At 37.7% G+C, this 15,595-nt stretch overlaps 1 long non-coding RNA gene across 1 annotated transcript in view; it reads right to left on the bottom strand.

The window, feature by feature from the left end:
• Positions 1 to 15,321, bottom strand: part of LOC129050953 (uncharacterized) — a 71,756-nt gene extending 56,435 nt beyond the window's left edge. The window contains exon 1 of the long non-coding RNA XR_008514889.1: positions 15,224 to 15,321. This is a non-coding gene — a long non-coding RNA (uncharacterized LOC129050953). The remainder of the gene's footprint in view (positions 1 to 15,223) is intronic.
• Between the last annotated feature and the right edge of the window lie 274 nt (positions 15,322 to 15,595).

The raw sequence follows: 15,595 nt of genomic DNA, 5'->3' as shown, positions 1-15,595 counted from the left end.
GTGCCTTTCTGGTCGGCTGATTCTGAAGAATCTTGACTCACACAATGTGATGTTTCCCATGCAGTGTCATTTCTTTAAACATCTTCCAACAGTCCTTTTGATTTCTTTCTTTCTTTCTTTTTACAAAAAAAACCCTCAGTAATCAGGTTTTCTCAAATTTTCTGCTTCATGACCCTCATTGGGTCAAACACTTGAAAATTATGTTAAGAGGCTCGGATCAAAATGAGTCAAATTGAGTTGGATCTAATTCCCTGTAACTTCCAGGACACCGTCACTAAATACAAAGTCATCTTGTGGCAGCCTAGCAGGGGGAAGGTTATAGACGTTCTCATCCTAATAAGAAATGGAGCATTGGCTGGACTTAATCTCAGAAGCTAGAGGTGGTTTTGATTTATTAAATAAGACATCAGTAAAAAGAAACAGCCCAAGCAAGCCTTCTCTGGTTAAATGTAAAATTACATTAAAAGCAGAAAGCAAGCCCACGTCCTAAGGAGAAGAGAGTTGTACAAAATCTTTATAAGGGAATGAAAGAATAAAATACACAACATTACTGGTGGTAAAAGGAGGCCTTAGTGAAAAGCTTCCATATATTTAAATGGTTAGAGTCAATATCAAGAAGAAAAGAATGGAAGAACACAAATTCACATTTGGACATATAAAATAGAATTAAGGCCAGGCGTGGTGTCTCACGCCTGTAATCCCAGCACTTTGGGAGGCCAAGGCGGGCGGATCACCTGAGGTCAAGCATTCAAGATCAGACTGGCCAACATGGTGAAACACTGTCTCTACTAAAAAATATAAAAATTAGCCAGGCATGGTGGTGGGCACCTGTAATCCTAGCTACTAGGGAGGACGAGGCAGGGAGAATTGCTTGAACCCGGGATGCAGGGGTTGCAGTGAGCTGAGATCTCACCACTGCACTCCAGCCTGGGTGACAGAGCAAGACCCCCTCTCAAAATAATAATAAAATAGAATTAAAGCACAGGTAGAATTTCTTTCCAACATTTTATTACGAATATTTTCAAACATAGACAAATGTTGAAAGACCAGTACAATGAACATTCATATACATGCCACAGAGCCAACAATTCCTCAAATTTGGCCAAATTTGCTTTATGTATACCTATCTTTCTATATATATATATACATAATATACTATATATTTTATTATATATCATATATTTTAAATATATTATGTATTTTATATTATATATTATATATAAATATAATTATATTTATATTAATATTATATATTATATCTAATATATTATATATAATATATTATATTATATTATATTATATATTATATAATATATCACATAATATATTATATAATATATAATATATCACATAATATATTATATAATATATAATATTATGTGATATATTATATATAGTATAAGTATATATTATATATACTTATATATAAGATACATAATATATATTATATATAATAATATAAATATATATAATATATATTATAAATATATTATATGTGTGTGTGTGTGTGTGTGTGTGTATGTGTGTATCTGTGTGTTTATTTGCTGACCTAGTTGAAAGTAAGTTGCAGACATCATGGCACTTGATATCTAAAAACTTCAGCACACATCTAAAAATCAGGACATTCTTCCACAAAGCTCAAATAGGCTTTTAAGATCATGGTCCATAAATCTTTCAGATCATAAAACTCAAGGAAAAATATTCATTTTACTGTCTGTAAATTGTCTTTGGTTTAGAATGACTTTGGGAGAAACGCATTTTGGTTTTGACTTTGTCATCTCACCAGGTCTATTTGGTTTGTGTGGTTTACTCGATAGAAAGGAATGAATGGCAAATCTGGGTTGCCCCTTCCCTCTAAAGGCTGGACATAACATCACTCTCTGGGGTTTCAAATATGACATTGACACCTGGAAAATTAGTGAATGGATATATAATATCAGCCTGATGAAACAGGATGGTGGTGAAGCCTGTAAGGCTGGACTTGGATCAATATGTTGGAAAAAAGTCTAAGTTCTTCGAAAGGGGTTGGTAATGGTTAAGAAAGGGAGAATAGAGACTCCCATGTTAGTGTCCAGCCAGGCACCATACCAAGGAGATAGGACACTAGCAAACCCACACTCCACCCTTGCAGTGTTGGTTTAGATTTTGTTGGGCACATTTAACCTGAGTGTAATTATAGGTGTATCTGGAGATCACCGATTGGTACCATAAAACAGGCAATTCCTCCATTTAAAAAAATGAAAATCTCTCCTTGCCTTTGCTTAGAATCTCATGCTTATCAAGCAACCTTTGGAAATGACCTGGCATCTCCTCTAGCTTCCTTGGTCAGCCAAAATAATTATCCAAAGTTCTTGACTGGTCCGATTTTTATGTTTATTTCATGAACTGGCCTCCATCACCAAGCTTCCTTGTTCATTCATTCATTCATTCACTCACTCAGAGTCAAACCCCTATTATGTGTGCATTATGTTGATGACTCCTCCTTCTCCTCCTCCTAACTGATCTACAAGGAATCACCTCATTGAATCATCTCATTTCTTTTTTTTTTTTTTGGAACGCTCAATGTTCATCTTTAAACTGGAACATATTCTCTTTTCTTCATTAGGATCTTTTCTTTATTTTTATTTTTTAATTATATTTTTCCATAAGTTACCGGGGTACAGGTGGTAATCATCCCATTTCAAAAGTGTTCTAAGGTAGACACATTTTCAGCACTTTAAAAATGAACATTGAAGTTTAGAGAGTTAGAATCAGAATCTGAATTCAACCTAAATTGAATTCAGGTTAACCCTGCACAGATCAGACCTACCTGCAACACTAACAAGGAGTTTCTCAACTTTCAGAACAAAGACTACCTTTTTGGACCACGGCCACAGCAAATTTTAGGAAAGCAAATTTCACATGTTTGGAACCCAGAGAGCTGGTCAATCAGCTTATTCCAGTCAATACCTCCTCTTCTGTATCAAGGCATAGCTTTATCTGAGACTTAGATGTGGAGTAAAATCTTACTGGATTTCAATGAGACATAATTCTGAATAGAGTCTTGTTCAACCAGGCTTAATAATTACTGTAATATCTGAAATAATATACTGGAGGGTCATTGGAGGAGGGCAGGTGGAAAAGAGAAGGAGAAGATTAACAATCTAAACATCAATATAAACACTTGACTAGCACTATGAAACAAAGATATTGTATAAAAAGGTAATAAACGTATTATATATATTCAATAAAGTAAGCTCAAAAGACCCTTAGCTTGGAAACACTTGGTCAACCATCCGTTCACTTGATTCACCATATATATTTGAAATATAATTGCATTTTTAAAGTAAGATTTTATAATTTTAGATTGAGTCTTTTAGGCTGATTATCTCCTAGTGGGTAGGAACTGGTATGAGTTTTTTATTGCTGCCTTACAAATCACCACAAGCTTACCAGGTAAAAACAACACTCATTTATTATCTCACAGGTCAGGAGGATGAAAGTCCAGGCATGACATGGCTGGGTTCTCTGCTCAAGGTCTTGTAAAGCTGAAGTCAAGGTTGAAATCAGCCTGGGTTGAAAACTCATCAGAATCTGGGTTCCTCTTCCAAGCTGATTGGTTGTTGGGAGAATTCAGTTCCTTGTGGTTGTAAGACTGAGGTGCTCAGCTCCTAGAGGCCACCCCTCTCTATTGGCAGTTTAGGACAGAGCGGCTTGCTTTCTTCCTTGAGGCCTACAGTGGGAATCTCAATGATGTCACACTTTTTGAAGGTTTGCCTGATTAGGTCAGGCTTGCCTGGTGTAATCTCCTTTGCTGTCACCTCAAAGCCAGCTAAGTGACCTAGCTATGGGATTGACATCCTATTATATTCACAGGTCTTGCCAACACTCAAGGAAAGGGGATTATTCAAGAGTATGAGTCATTGAGGGTGGGGATTTGAGGTCATTTTGGAATTCTGCCTACCACAATTTAATACTGCTTATACCTGCTCCTTTCTCTTCATTTTAGCCCATATTTCTCCAGCTGAAACCTTTAGCACATCACCCTTACATCTCCAGAAGTGCTTCCTGATGGGTGTTCCAAGACTTCCCTCTCCACACGAGCTAGCACACGGCTACTAGGTTCATTTTCCCTGCTCAGACATCTCCAGTAAATCTCCAATCACTCAACGAATAAAGTCAAGACCTTTCTCAGGACAGGTTCATCACCTCACTCCACCCTCCCTGCCAAATTTATTTTCTCTACTTCCCAATTAAAAATCTTTACGGGACATATATGTTTTAAATTAATTTTGGACAATGAGATCTTTAACAGGTGTAAACCCACACTCCACCTCTCAGTGTTGGCTTAGATTTTGTACTTAATTCATGGTGTAGCTGATGTTCAGGAGGGAGGGGTTGCCAGAATCAATTCAAATAACACTTAGGTGATGGCGCAGGTTACCTGCTTGCATGAATATCCAAGCTCCCTTGGATATTCTAAATAACCTCACAACAGGAAAAACAAACACACATTTTAAGTCATATAAAAGGAGCCAAGCTCATTAGCAATTTTGAGAATCTGGCTTCATTAGCAGGTGCTCAGAGAGTCCAGGTAGCTATTAGTGATATTCTGGCCACGAAAGGGTGTGCCCAGGACTCCCAGAGGCGGTTTAACTTCCCCAGCCTACTTCAAAATGAGATTTACTCAGTTACAAATTGTACATGCTAAATGAGCAAAACTATTAAATAAGGAGGGCTGCTGGGCTAAATAGCTGAGCATTTAACGGTGCACCATGGCATTACCATTTTTATGGTCTATTAAGGCAATTGGAAGAATACCAGCTGAATGAAGAATCAGGTAATTTACATATGTGTTTTATAAATTACCACATGCTTGCGTAAAAGGTAGAGTCCCCTTCTCATCTAATAAAATGTGAGACAGAGACACTTGAAAGAAGTCAGTCTGTATCAGACAGAGTACTTTCGCTGATGACCACGAGCACAGAATTTCCTTCTCTTCCCTTTCCAAATTGATGCTTTAGAGAATTAAAATATACTGGGTCCTGGCCTTCCGTGAGTTTCCCCCTCCGATCTATTTTCAGTCATGGTAAGGAAGGCAGAGAGCTATTATTAAGAATCAGAAGAACAATTTTCTAAGTTGCTGCCTTTACTTTTGCAATTTAAAATTGAAGCAAGGCAGCTCCTCAGTCACTCCATCTCCTGCTAGCCCTAATGAAGCTTGCAGCATCAGCTTCACCTTCGGCTGATGCTCCCCCTGGATTGAAAAATTCAGGGAAAGAAAAGACATGTAACTCTGTTTAGCCAGAAGCTGTGCATTTCTGGGAGTTTAAAAGAAAAGTAAAGGGAGAGGTTAATTAAACAACTCCTCCCACTAACATTAAAGTCGTTTAGAAACACCTGACTTTGTTAGCTGTACTAGAAGTGAAATCACGCTCCAGGTAGAACAGCTTTTTACGAATGGTTGCTTCATCACAACAGGGGATATGTAGAAGATATCACATGCCGAGTCACAGTGCTGGATCCCAGAGTCCCCAAGAAACCATATTTTGCATGGTGGCTTCAGGGAGTTAGCATGGAGGGGGTAAATGGAATTGGCGGCATCCAAAATTCAATGCTGTATTTCCACTTGGAGAGTACTCTGAGAATGGAGCCATCAGGATTTGTATGAAAATAATGAAGTGAGAGGAGCACCAAGATCCCCAAACAGAAAGAAAGGCAGCCCTACAGAAAAAGAAAAACCACGGTTTCTACAGATTTGCAAATCTGGCAAAAAATTTTTGTGATGCATTTGGTTTAAACAGATGCTAAAAACACAAAAATAATAGATGTCAGCTACAAAAAGACTTTTTTCTTTTTTTTGTTTAAGTTCTAAGATACATGTGCAGAATGTGCAGGTTTGTTACATAGGCGTACATGTGCCATGGTGGTTTGCGGCACCCATCAGCCCATCATCTAGGTTTTAAGCCTCTCATGCATTATGTATTTGTCCTAATTATTCCCTCCTCCCCTAGCCGCCCACCCCCTGACAGACCTGGTGTGTGATGTTTCCCTCCCTGTGTCCATGTGTTCTCGTTGTTCAACTCCCACTTATGGGTGAGAACATGTGGTGTTTGTTTTTCTGTTCCTGTGTTAGTTTGCTGAGAATGATAGTTTCAGCTTCACCCATGTCCCTGCAAAGGACATGAACTCAACCTTTTTTATGGCTGCATAGTATTTCATAGTGTGTTTGTGCCACATTTTCTTTTTCCAGTCATCATTGATGTGTATTTGGGTGAGTTCCAAGAAAAAGACTCGTTCTTAAAGGTTGAACTCAACTATCTGCTTCTTTTGTTAAAAAAAATTATTTTTAAAAATTTTTGTGGGTACATAGAAGGTGTATATATTTATGGGGTACATAGATGGTTTGATATAGGCATGCCATGTGAAATAAGCACATCATGGAGAATGGCATATCCATCCCCTCAAGCATTTATCTTTTGAGTTACAAATAATCAAATTACATGCTTTACGTTATTTTAAAATATACAATTAAATTATTGACTATCTGCTTCTTCGTGAAGACTTGCTATATAGAAATATATGGCAAGTCTTCACAAAGAAGCAGATAGTCAATAATAAGTTTATTATTTACTAATAAAGCCAATAGCTTTATCTCTATTTTTGTGCCACCATGGAAGGTGCCAATAAGTCACCAGCTATGTCTTGCACATTTTATTACAGTTATTAGTTTACATACCTGTTTGTCCTGGAGAACAGGGTTGTGTCCTGCGGTTTACATGAGATCTAACACAATCAGTCCCCTAGTTCTTAGTAGATGTGAATGCTCAGGTTAGGTGATGGTTAAATAAATGAATCATCCCAATATTTAGAGTTATATACTAGCTAATATTTACTAAGCTCATCAAATGCATTAACCAGTATGCTAAAGGATCTACACAGTCTAACTTAATGTCATCTCCATTTATTGGAGAGCTTTGCATATTTACCAGGCTTTACATATCTTATCTCATGTAACTTTTTTCTTCTGAGAACCTTTTGAGATAGCTATTATTACCTTCAGCCTGCAGATATGGAAACTGAAGCTTACTGAGACCATGGTGGGTGCTTGAGAAAGGTAGTTAGAAATTGTAAAGTCAGACTTCAGACCTACTTATGTGGGACTGTAAGTTTCATGTGATGGACCAGCTGAACTAATCAATCAATTAGTAAGGGACTACATCCTTGGCATAAGACCACCTGCGTGCAAATTCCAGTTCTTTCCTATGTAGCTGTGTGTTCTCACTTAACCTCTCAAGCCTCAGTCTACCTGTCTGCAAAAAGACGACAGTACGTATGTCAAGGGGTAGTAATGAGAAATAATAACAATGCGCATAATAAAAACATGGCTCAACAAAGAACTAAGAGGTAGACTACCATTAGAAACCAGCAATCCCATTACTGGTTATCAATTGGAAGAAAAATGGGTCTACCAAATGGAACATGCACTCGTATGTTCATCACAGTGCTATTCATAATAGCACTGACATGGAATCAACCCAGGTGTCCATCAACGGTGGACTAGATTTAAAAAAACGTGATATATATATATACACCATGGAATATTACAAGGACATAGAAAGAATGAAATCATGCCCTTTGCAGCAACATGGATGCAGCTGGACGCCATCATTCTAAGTGAATTAACTCAGAAACACAAAACTAAATACTGCATGTTCTCACTTTTAAGTGGGACCTAAACACTGGGTACACATAAATATAAATATGGGAACAATAGACGCTGGGGATTACTAGACAGGGGAGAGAAGGAGGGAGGCAAGAGCTGAAAAGCTATCTATTAATACTATGCTCACTACCTGGGTGACAGGATCATTCATACCCCAAACCTCAGTGTCATACAGTACACCCATGTAACAAATCTGCACATGTACCTCCTGAATCTAAAGTAAAAGTTGGAAAAAAAGAAAAAGAAAAAGAAAAAAACTCAGCTTAACATTTGGCCCATAGGCATGGCTCCGCAACTGTTTGCTCTCATCCTTATACGTTCTACCATGATTGACAACATTCATTATTTTTCTGTATTGTTCTCTCATTACATCATTACATGATTAGTTATTACTTCAGAGTTGTGTGTGTGTGTCTGTGTCTTTTTAACAACTTTATTGGAGTTTAATTTACATGCCATAAAATTCACCTGTTCTAAGTACACAGTTTGGTGAACTTTAGCTTGCATACACCATTCTGCAACCATAACCAAAATCAAGTGTTAGAACATTCCCATCACTCCAAATAGTTCCCTGATGCCTATTTGCAGTCAACCCCTGCAGCTATCCCCAGCCCCAATCATTGACCTGCTTTCTGTCTTTATAGTCTTGCCTTTTCCAGAAATTTCTACATTGATGGTATATATATACACCATGGAATACTACTCAGCCATAAAAAAGAACAAAATAATGTCTTCTGCAGCAACTTGGATGAAGCTGGAGGCCATTATTTTAAGTGAAGTAACTCAAAAATGGAAAACCAAGTATCATATGTTATCACTTATAAGTGGGATTTAAGCTATGAGGATGCAAAGTCATAAGAATGATATAATGGACTTTGGGAGTACCCCAGGGGGAAGGTTGGAAGGGGGTGAGGGATAAAAAACTACATATTGGGTATAGTATAAACTGTTTGGGTGACAGGTGCACAAAAACCTCAGAAATCACCACTAAAGAACCGATTCATGGAACCAAAAACCACCTGTACCCTAAAAATTATTAAAATAAAATTAAAACAAACATTTTTTCCAGAAAAAAATTCTACATTGGTTTTTTTCAATGTGGAAAAATTCTACGTTGGTTTTTTCCTCAAACTCTGCTTGATCTATATTAAATATCTGAGTTGTTCATTAAACATGCAAATTCCCAGGCTCTACCATAGACTTAATTGCCACAAGTTAAGGCCAGGAAATTTTCATGATTAACAAGAGTCACGAGAGACTTATTCGGATAGTAAACTGTGAGCATCCTCACCTACAAATTTCAGGGTTGTAAGATTGCCCCTGGCTATATTGAATGAAATCATAGCTAACACAGCCCATGTGGCTGAGTAGGAGGATGGAAGGGGAGGAATGTTCTCCCTGGAGTGATAATCTGGGTGATCATTCTGTCCATTGCTCTTCAAAAACAATTCCCTCAGAGGGTCCTTTAAATTTGATGGGAGGCAGCATGGCAGCCCCTTCCCTAGAAGAAGCCCCCACGGGACCCCAAGGACAGAACTTCCTTGGCTCTTATTAATTCTTTATCCCTGGGGAAGAAACAACCATGCCACACACAAAGCTGATTGTTCCTTTGGCTGTCCCTAGAGACTAGAGCCTCAACTTGCAGCTGCTCCTGAAAGATTTGCAAATCATCCTCTTAGATCACTGTCTGTGGAGCGTGCTGAGGCTGCAGGATGTCTTCAGTGAGTAAAGTGACACTCCCAGACTCTGAGGTAGAGCCCAGGGTATCCTTACGGACAGTGTTCTGTGTCAGGGAGGCCTTCTGTCATCATGCTCAAATCATGACTGGGACTCCCTGAGGACATGGTGATTTCTCCAGCCATGAACTACCCACATTTTAAGGAGTCTGAGAGCGCAGAGGGCCTGGATCAAGTTTCTTTTAGGTTGAGGTTGCTAACTCAAATGTCTACAGAGGCCAGGCATGTAAAGAAGTGCAGCCAGAAGGAAGGGGGCTACAGCAATTTGCAGAGTGCCTGTGTTATCTAAAAAGGACTACCACTATCTATTCATTGTCAATGGTAGACATGAAGATAGCAAGACCCATGTTGCCAGATCTCTGATATCTTAAGACATGCTGAATCCAGATTTGCATGGGAAAGCTCTTTATTTTATAATCGACAATTAATCTTTTACAAAGAAAAACCAGTATAGGACATGCAAAACATCTGTGGGCCATTCAGTGTATCACACACGAGCTAAGCGGTCTTCCTGGCTGTTTCCACATTTCCCATGTGGCTAAGACGATGTTCCAATGGGAAGGCATAGGGGGTGGCATCATACTGACCTACCTTTGAGTCCCAGCTTACCTTTACCTTTCTAATCACAAATTCATTTTTGCCATTAACAGCATCGAGGCATAATTGATATACAAAAAAAAAAAATTAAAAAAACCCTGCACAACTTTAAAGTACAAAATTTAATTAACTTGGACATAGGCCCATGAAATCATCATTGCCATAAAAATAACACACATATCCATCACCTCCAAAAGTTGCCTTGTACTCCCTCACCATCTTTTTTTGTTATAAGAACACTTAACAGGAGGTCTATATTTTCAAACGTTGTGAAGGCACAATAGAGTAGTGTTAACTATAGGCACTGTGCAGTATAACAGATGTCAAGAACTTATTCCTCGTACATAACTAAAAATTTATACTCATTGAACAGCAACTTGCTGTTTCTGCCTTCCCCAGACCATGACAACTAACGTTCTATTGTACTCTCTGTTTCTATAAATTTGACTTTTTTTTTTCTTTTTTTTTTTGAGACAGAGTTTCACTCTTGTTGCCTAGGTTGGAGGGCAATGGCACAATCTTGGCTCACTGCAACCTCCACCTCCCGGGTTCAAGCGATTCTTGTGCCTCAGCCTCCCAAGTAGCTGGGATTACAGGCATGTGCCACCACTCTCAGTTAATGTTTTTGTGTTTTTATTAGAGAGGGGGTTTCACCATGTTGGTCAGGCTGGTCTCAAACTCCTGACCTCAGGTGATCCACCTGCCTTGGCCTCCCAAAGTGCTGGAATTACAGGCGTGAGCCAACGCATCCAGCAGAATTTGACTATTTTAGATGCCTCAAATAAGTGGAATCTTGCAGTATTTGTCTTTCTGTGACTGGTTTATTACACTTAGCAATAATGCCTCTCAGATTCATCCATGTTGTTGCATATGGTAGGATCTCCTTTTTTAAGGCTAAATAAATTTCATTGTATGTATATAGCATATTTTATTTATTCATCTATTCATGGACATTTACATTGTTTCTATATCTTGGCTATTGTGGCTAATGTTGCAATAAACATGGGAGTGCAGTTAATGCTTCAAGATGCTGATTTCAATTCTTTTGGATATATTTTCAGGAATGGAATTGCTCAATTATATGGTAGTCCCATTTTTAAGTCATTTCGAGGAACCTCTATACTATATTCCATAATGGCTGTACCATTCTGCATTCCCACCAACCATGTACAAGGGTTCTACTTTTTCTATATGCATCAGTACACTCATCTGAAAGACAGGAAAGTAACATGTACTTATCACTGGTTCTTGTGAAAATTAAATCAAGCAAGGCATGCCTGATGCATAATAGCTGCTCAGTAGATCTAGCTCTCTCTCCCTACTGATTTCATTTATTCAACAAACATTCTTGAGTATCTATGGTCAGCCGGGAATGGCGCTAAGTGATGAAAAAGATGTTTAACCTATTGTATGTTTTGTACACATCCAGAGGGGAAAAGATAGAATGTCAAGCAAATAATACCATTATTATGTATCACCTGATGGGAACTTTTATTTTAAAACAGTGTATTACAACTTCTGGATAGAAACTTCCTCTTCTAAAATACCATGAAAATGTAAAATGTCATCAAGTGTTCACTTCAAGCATTCACACAAGGTAAAATCACAACCCAGTGCTATCAATGCTATAAAAAGAGGTTTCCTGGACTAGAGCATCCTGGTGTGGCCAGACTCTTACACTCACCAAGACCTCCTTGAAGCTGTCTGGTGGACAGTTCCCACTAAATATTCTCAACATTTGAGAAGGAGAGAACTAAGTGGGCATCCTTAACTGGTCCCTATTTTAATGAAGAAAAGGTAGTAAGAGTTTCTGGGAATAAATGAGTGAAACAAAAGAATTAAAAAAAGAATATGGCTAATATGCCTATTTATGAGGGAAAGAACTGAAAGATGAGCATATATCTCAGTGGAAAGCATTCATCTCAAAGCTAAACCATGAAGGATAGAGCCCAGGACATTTAACAAAATCTGAGAGTCTGTACAGAGCATCTAACAAAGAAAGCACTTTCCTTCAGAGAAACTATTTCCCTTAGTCCACAACTTGAGGCGGCAAGAAAAAGAAGACATAATACTGAATACACAGCTCTCAAACTGTGGTTTAGTGTGCAGCCTCCTTTGTGATTAGAATGGAGTCAATAAATTACGTGTGCTTTGAGAGCAAAAAGAAGACCTGTGTAGACAGATCTGTCTAAGCATAAGGGAGATGATGGTAAAATTGCAAAGTAAAGCTAGAAGGAGAGGAATAAGAGAACACACCAATCAATCAATCAATCAATCAATCAATCAATGCAAAACCTTGGAAAAAATGAGCCCAACCTGGAAGGATACCTAACAGCACAACAAACAAAGAATTACAGAAATGGTTAAGCAATAGTACTAGAACCATTTTTAAATGTATAATAATAACTCAAAGGTAAGATAAAATGACAAATACAAATATAAATGAGAAAGCACATAGGCAAGGGGAAAAAATGAGGAAGAGTGAGAAACTGAAGTGATACTGCTGAAAGATAAGTATCTTATCTAAACCAAAGGTTTGTTATAATCTTGGTGAATACAGATAAAACTTCCAAATATTCAAGCAGTCAGAGAGAAGATATTATTTTGAAAATCACAATAGACAAATAACAATGGTTTAAAATAAAGAAAGTGAATCTATTCTAGGAAAAAAATAGTCAACAGTGGAACAGGAAAAATAAAAGTCTTTGAAGATATAACACAAGAAAAATTTTCTGAAATGGAAAAAAAGCAAAATACCACTGAATCTGTATAATTAAGAAACACACCATTTTCCAAGAAAACATGATACCCAGTGATCTATATGAGGCATATTTTTTCTCCAAGTCTATTAGGAGACAAATAAAATCATTTGTAAAGAGTAAAATTCTGTTTGGTCTTACATTTCTCCAAAATTATATTTAATGCTAGAATAAAATGGAGCAATATGCATACAAATGTGATTCAGAAATATTTCCAGCCAAAGGAATTAGCTTGTTCTAAAGGCAACACATAGAAAGCCTCCATACAGAATTGAGGGAATAGATATTAAAAAAAAAAAACTCTCATTGCTTAAATCATTGTTCATGGGCATCACTGGGAATTAAGGAAGATTACCAGGCCCTATTGCAAACCTAGGGAATCAGAATTTGCATTTTAACAAGATCTCTGGATGGATCACTTGCATGTGTTTGATAGTACTTAGAAGAGGAGTTAAAAAAAGGAATTCAGAATGGAAGAAACTGTGGTCAAAAGACTATGAATATTTTCTGTATTTACACATAGTACTGATATTTGGCAATTGTGAAAATCACAGTTATAAAATAGAATGTAAAGGTCATAATACTTGGTAATATAAAAATTAATAATAACATAACTGAAAAATGTGAAAGTTGTAGTGGTTGTAGTGAAGTGAGGCTGGGATATGTTAGTGTTTAAGAACTTCATTTTTTATAGCAGAGTCAAATAATATCATAATAAAAACAAAAGTAGTTTAAAACAATGATGATTCTGATTTCTTAATGTTTTTGTAACATCGCTTCTTAACATTAGAGAAGTCTTTTAGGAAATTATATCTTCTGCAATGAAAAAGTATTTATTTGAATCTCAACTATACTGTCAAATTCACTTGAGATTTTCTATTTTTGAGTATTATGAAATGTGATTCTTTTAATGAAACAATGGCATGCTAGATTAAAGAATTTATTCTTAAATCTGTGTTTATGCACAGAATGATATTAACCATGATATTCACCTAATATTAATGATGGTTCTTTAGGATGACAACATATGGGATGATTTGCAAATGTCTTTCTTTGTATATTTTTGCTTAGTACTTGTGTAATGTACTTCTTTTGTGCATGTATTTCTTTTATAAAAACAATAGGCTGTAAGTAATCCTAAGAGACAGCAAAGGCACAGGTCCTATTTCCACTATAGTAGAAAAGAGGGCAGACTTCTTGGTTCAAAGTTCTCACCTCTGCAACTTCCAGATAATCAAGTTTAGTTCCATCCATTGGTATTGTCAGACACATGTGAACCAGAGCAACTCCATCTTGGGGAGCTGGGTAAAATAAGGCTGACACCTACTGGGCTGCGTTCCCACATGGTTAAGGCACTCTAAGTCACAGGATGAGATAGGATGTCAGCACAAGATACAGGTCATAAAGATCTTGTGAACAAAACAGATTGCTGTGAAGAAATTGGCCAAAACCCACCAAAACCAAGATGGAAATAAGAGTGAACTGTGGTCATCCTCGCTGCTACACTCCCACCAGTGCCATGACGGTTTACAAATGCCATAGCAACATCAGGAAGTTACCTCATATGGTCTAAAAAGAGGAAGCATGAATAATCCACCCATTGTTTAGCATATCAAGAAATAACCACAAAAAGGGGCAATCAGGAGCTCTCGGGGCTGCTCTGTCTGTAGAATAGCCATTCTTTTGTTCCTTTACTTTCTTAATAAACTTGTTTTTCTTTGCACTGTGGACTCACCCTGAATTGTGTCTTGCTGGAGATCCAAGAACCCTCTCTTGGGGTCTGAATCTGGACCCCTTTCCTGTAAAAGTATCCAGTTTTCCAACACCTCACTAAACTGCAACATCCAAGAGAGTAAGAAGCACACAGGTCTTCACTATCAGTGCATCTTCCTCATGTTTAATATACCGGGTGGCGCAGAGTACTCAATACATATTTGTTAGATGAGTGAATGAAGCCTACTTTCTCCATGGAGGCTTCAAGATAAACCAAGACTCCTTTTACACATTTGACTACAGTTGGGATGGCTGACTTGAATTTTAAGTAACTAAAAGACTGAAAAGTCTGGTGACCTTTTCTCAGTGAGAATCAGGATGTGGCTAATTGAGACTCTAGGTGCTCAGCAGTTGTAAATCTGATCCTTAAGTTTGTATGAACATGAGTTTTTCATGTTTCAATGTGGCTTAATTAAGCAAAATGTCTTATGTGAGGATTCAAATCCCTGTGTAGATTAAATGAGTCTATTTAGGATCCACTAAGACTTTGAAAGTTTTTCTCCTACTGTAGCACATGCATTACATCTCCGTACAACAGGAGAATAAAAGAAAAGTTCAGAGAGAGAGAGAGAGAATCACCGCATGTTGGAGCTGTGTGGGACCTTGGGGACCATCAAGAACAACCTCTCATGCTACCCAAGATATTGACTCACTGCCAGAGAAAAAGAGGCCATGCCAATGAAAGCGGCTATCTCCTCCTTGTTGTGAAGTAGACTCCATGGGTCGTATTGTGGCGTAGTGGAAGATTGTGGATGGAAGCTGCAGAATGGCTCAGTCCAGGTTCTAACTTTGCCTAGCAACACATTGAGTGAACCTGGCCAAGTCAATTTCAGTCTCTTGGGCCATCAGTTTCCACTCCTTTGAAAATTAAAGAATCATGATAGTTGGGTACTCATCAAACTTCATTATTTGAGCCATAGAATACTGATGTAACAATAACAACATCATTTATTTACTTGAAAACTGAACAAATACAAAGAGCTGAGATGTTTAGGTTGGATCCAAGGCAGGGACACTAATCCCTG

This window comes from Pongo abelii, chromosome 18, assembly GCF_028885655.2.
Source record: "Pongo abelii isolate AG06213 chromosome 18, NHGRI_mPonAbe1-v2.0_pri, whole genome shotgun sequence".
NCBI classification, from domain to species: domain Eukaryota; kingdom Metazoa; phylum Chordata; class Mammalia; order Primates; family Hominidae; genus Pongo; species Pongo abelii.
The sequence above is the reverse complement of the archived record's forward strand: the minus strand, read 5'-3'. Positions and strand labels throughout refer to the sequence as shown.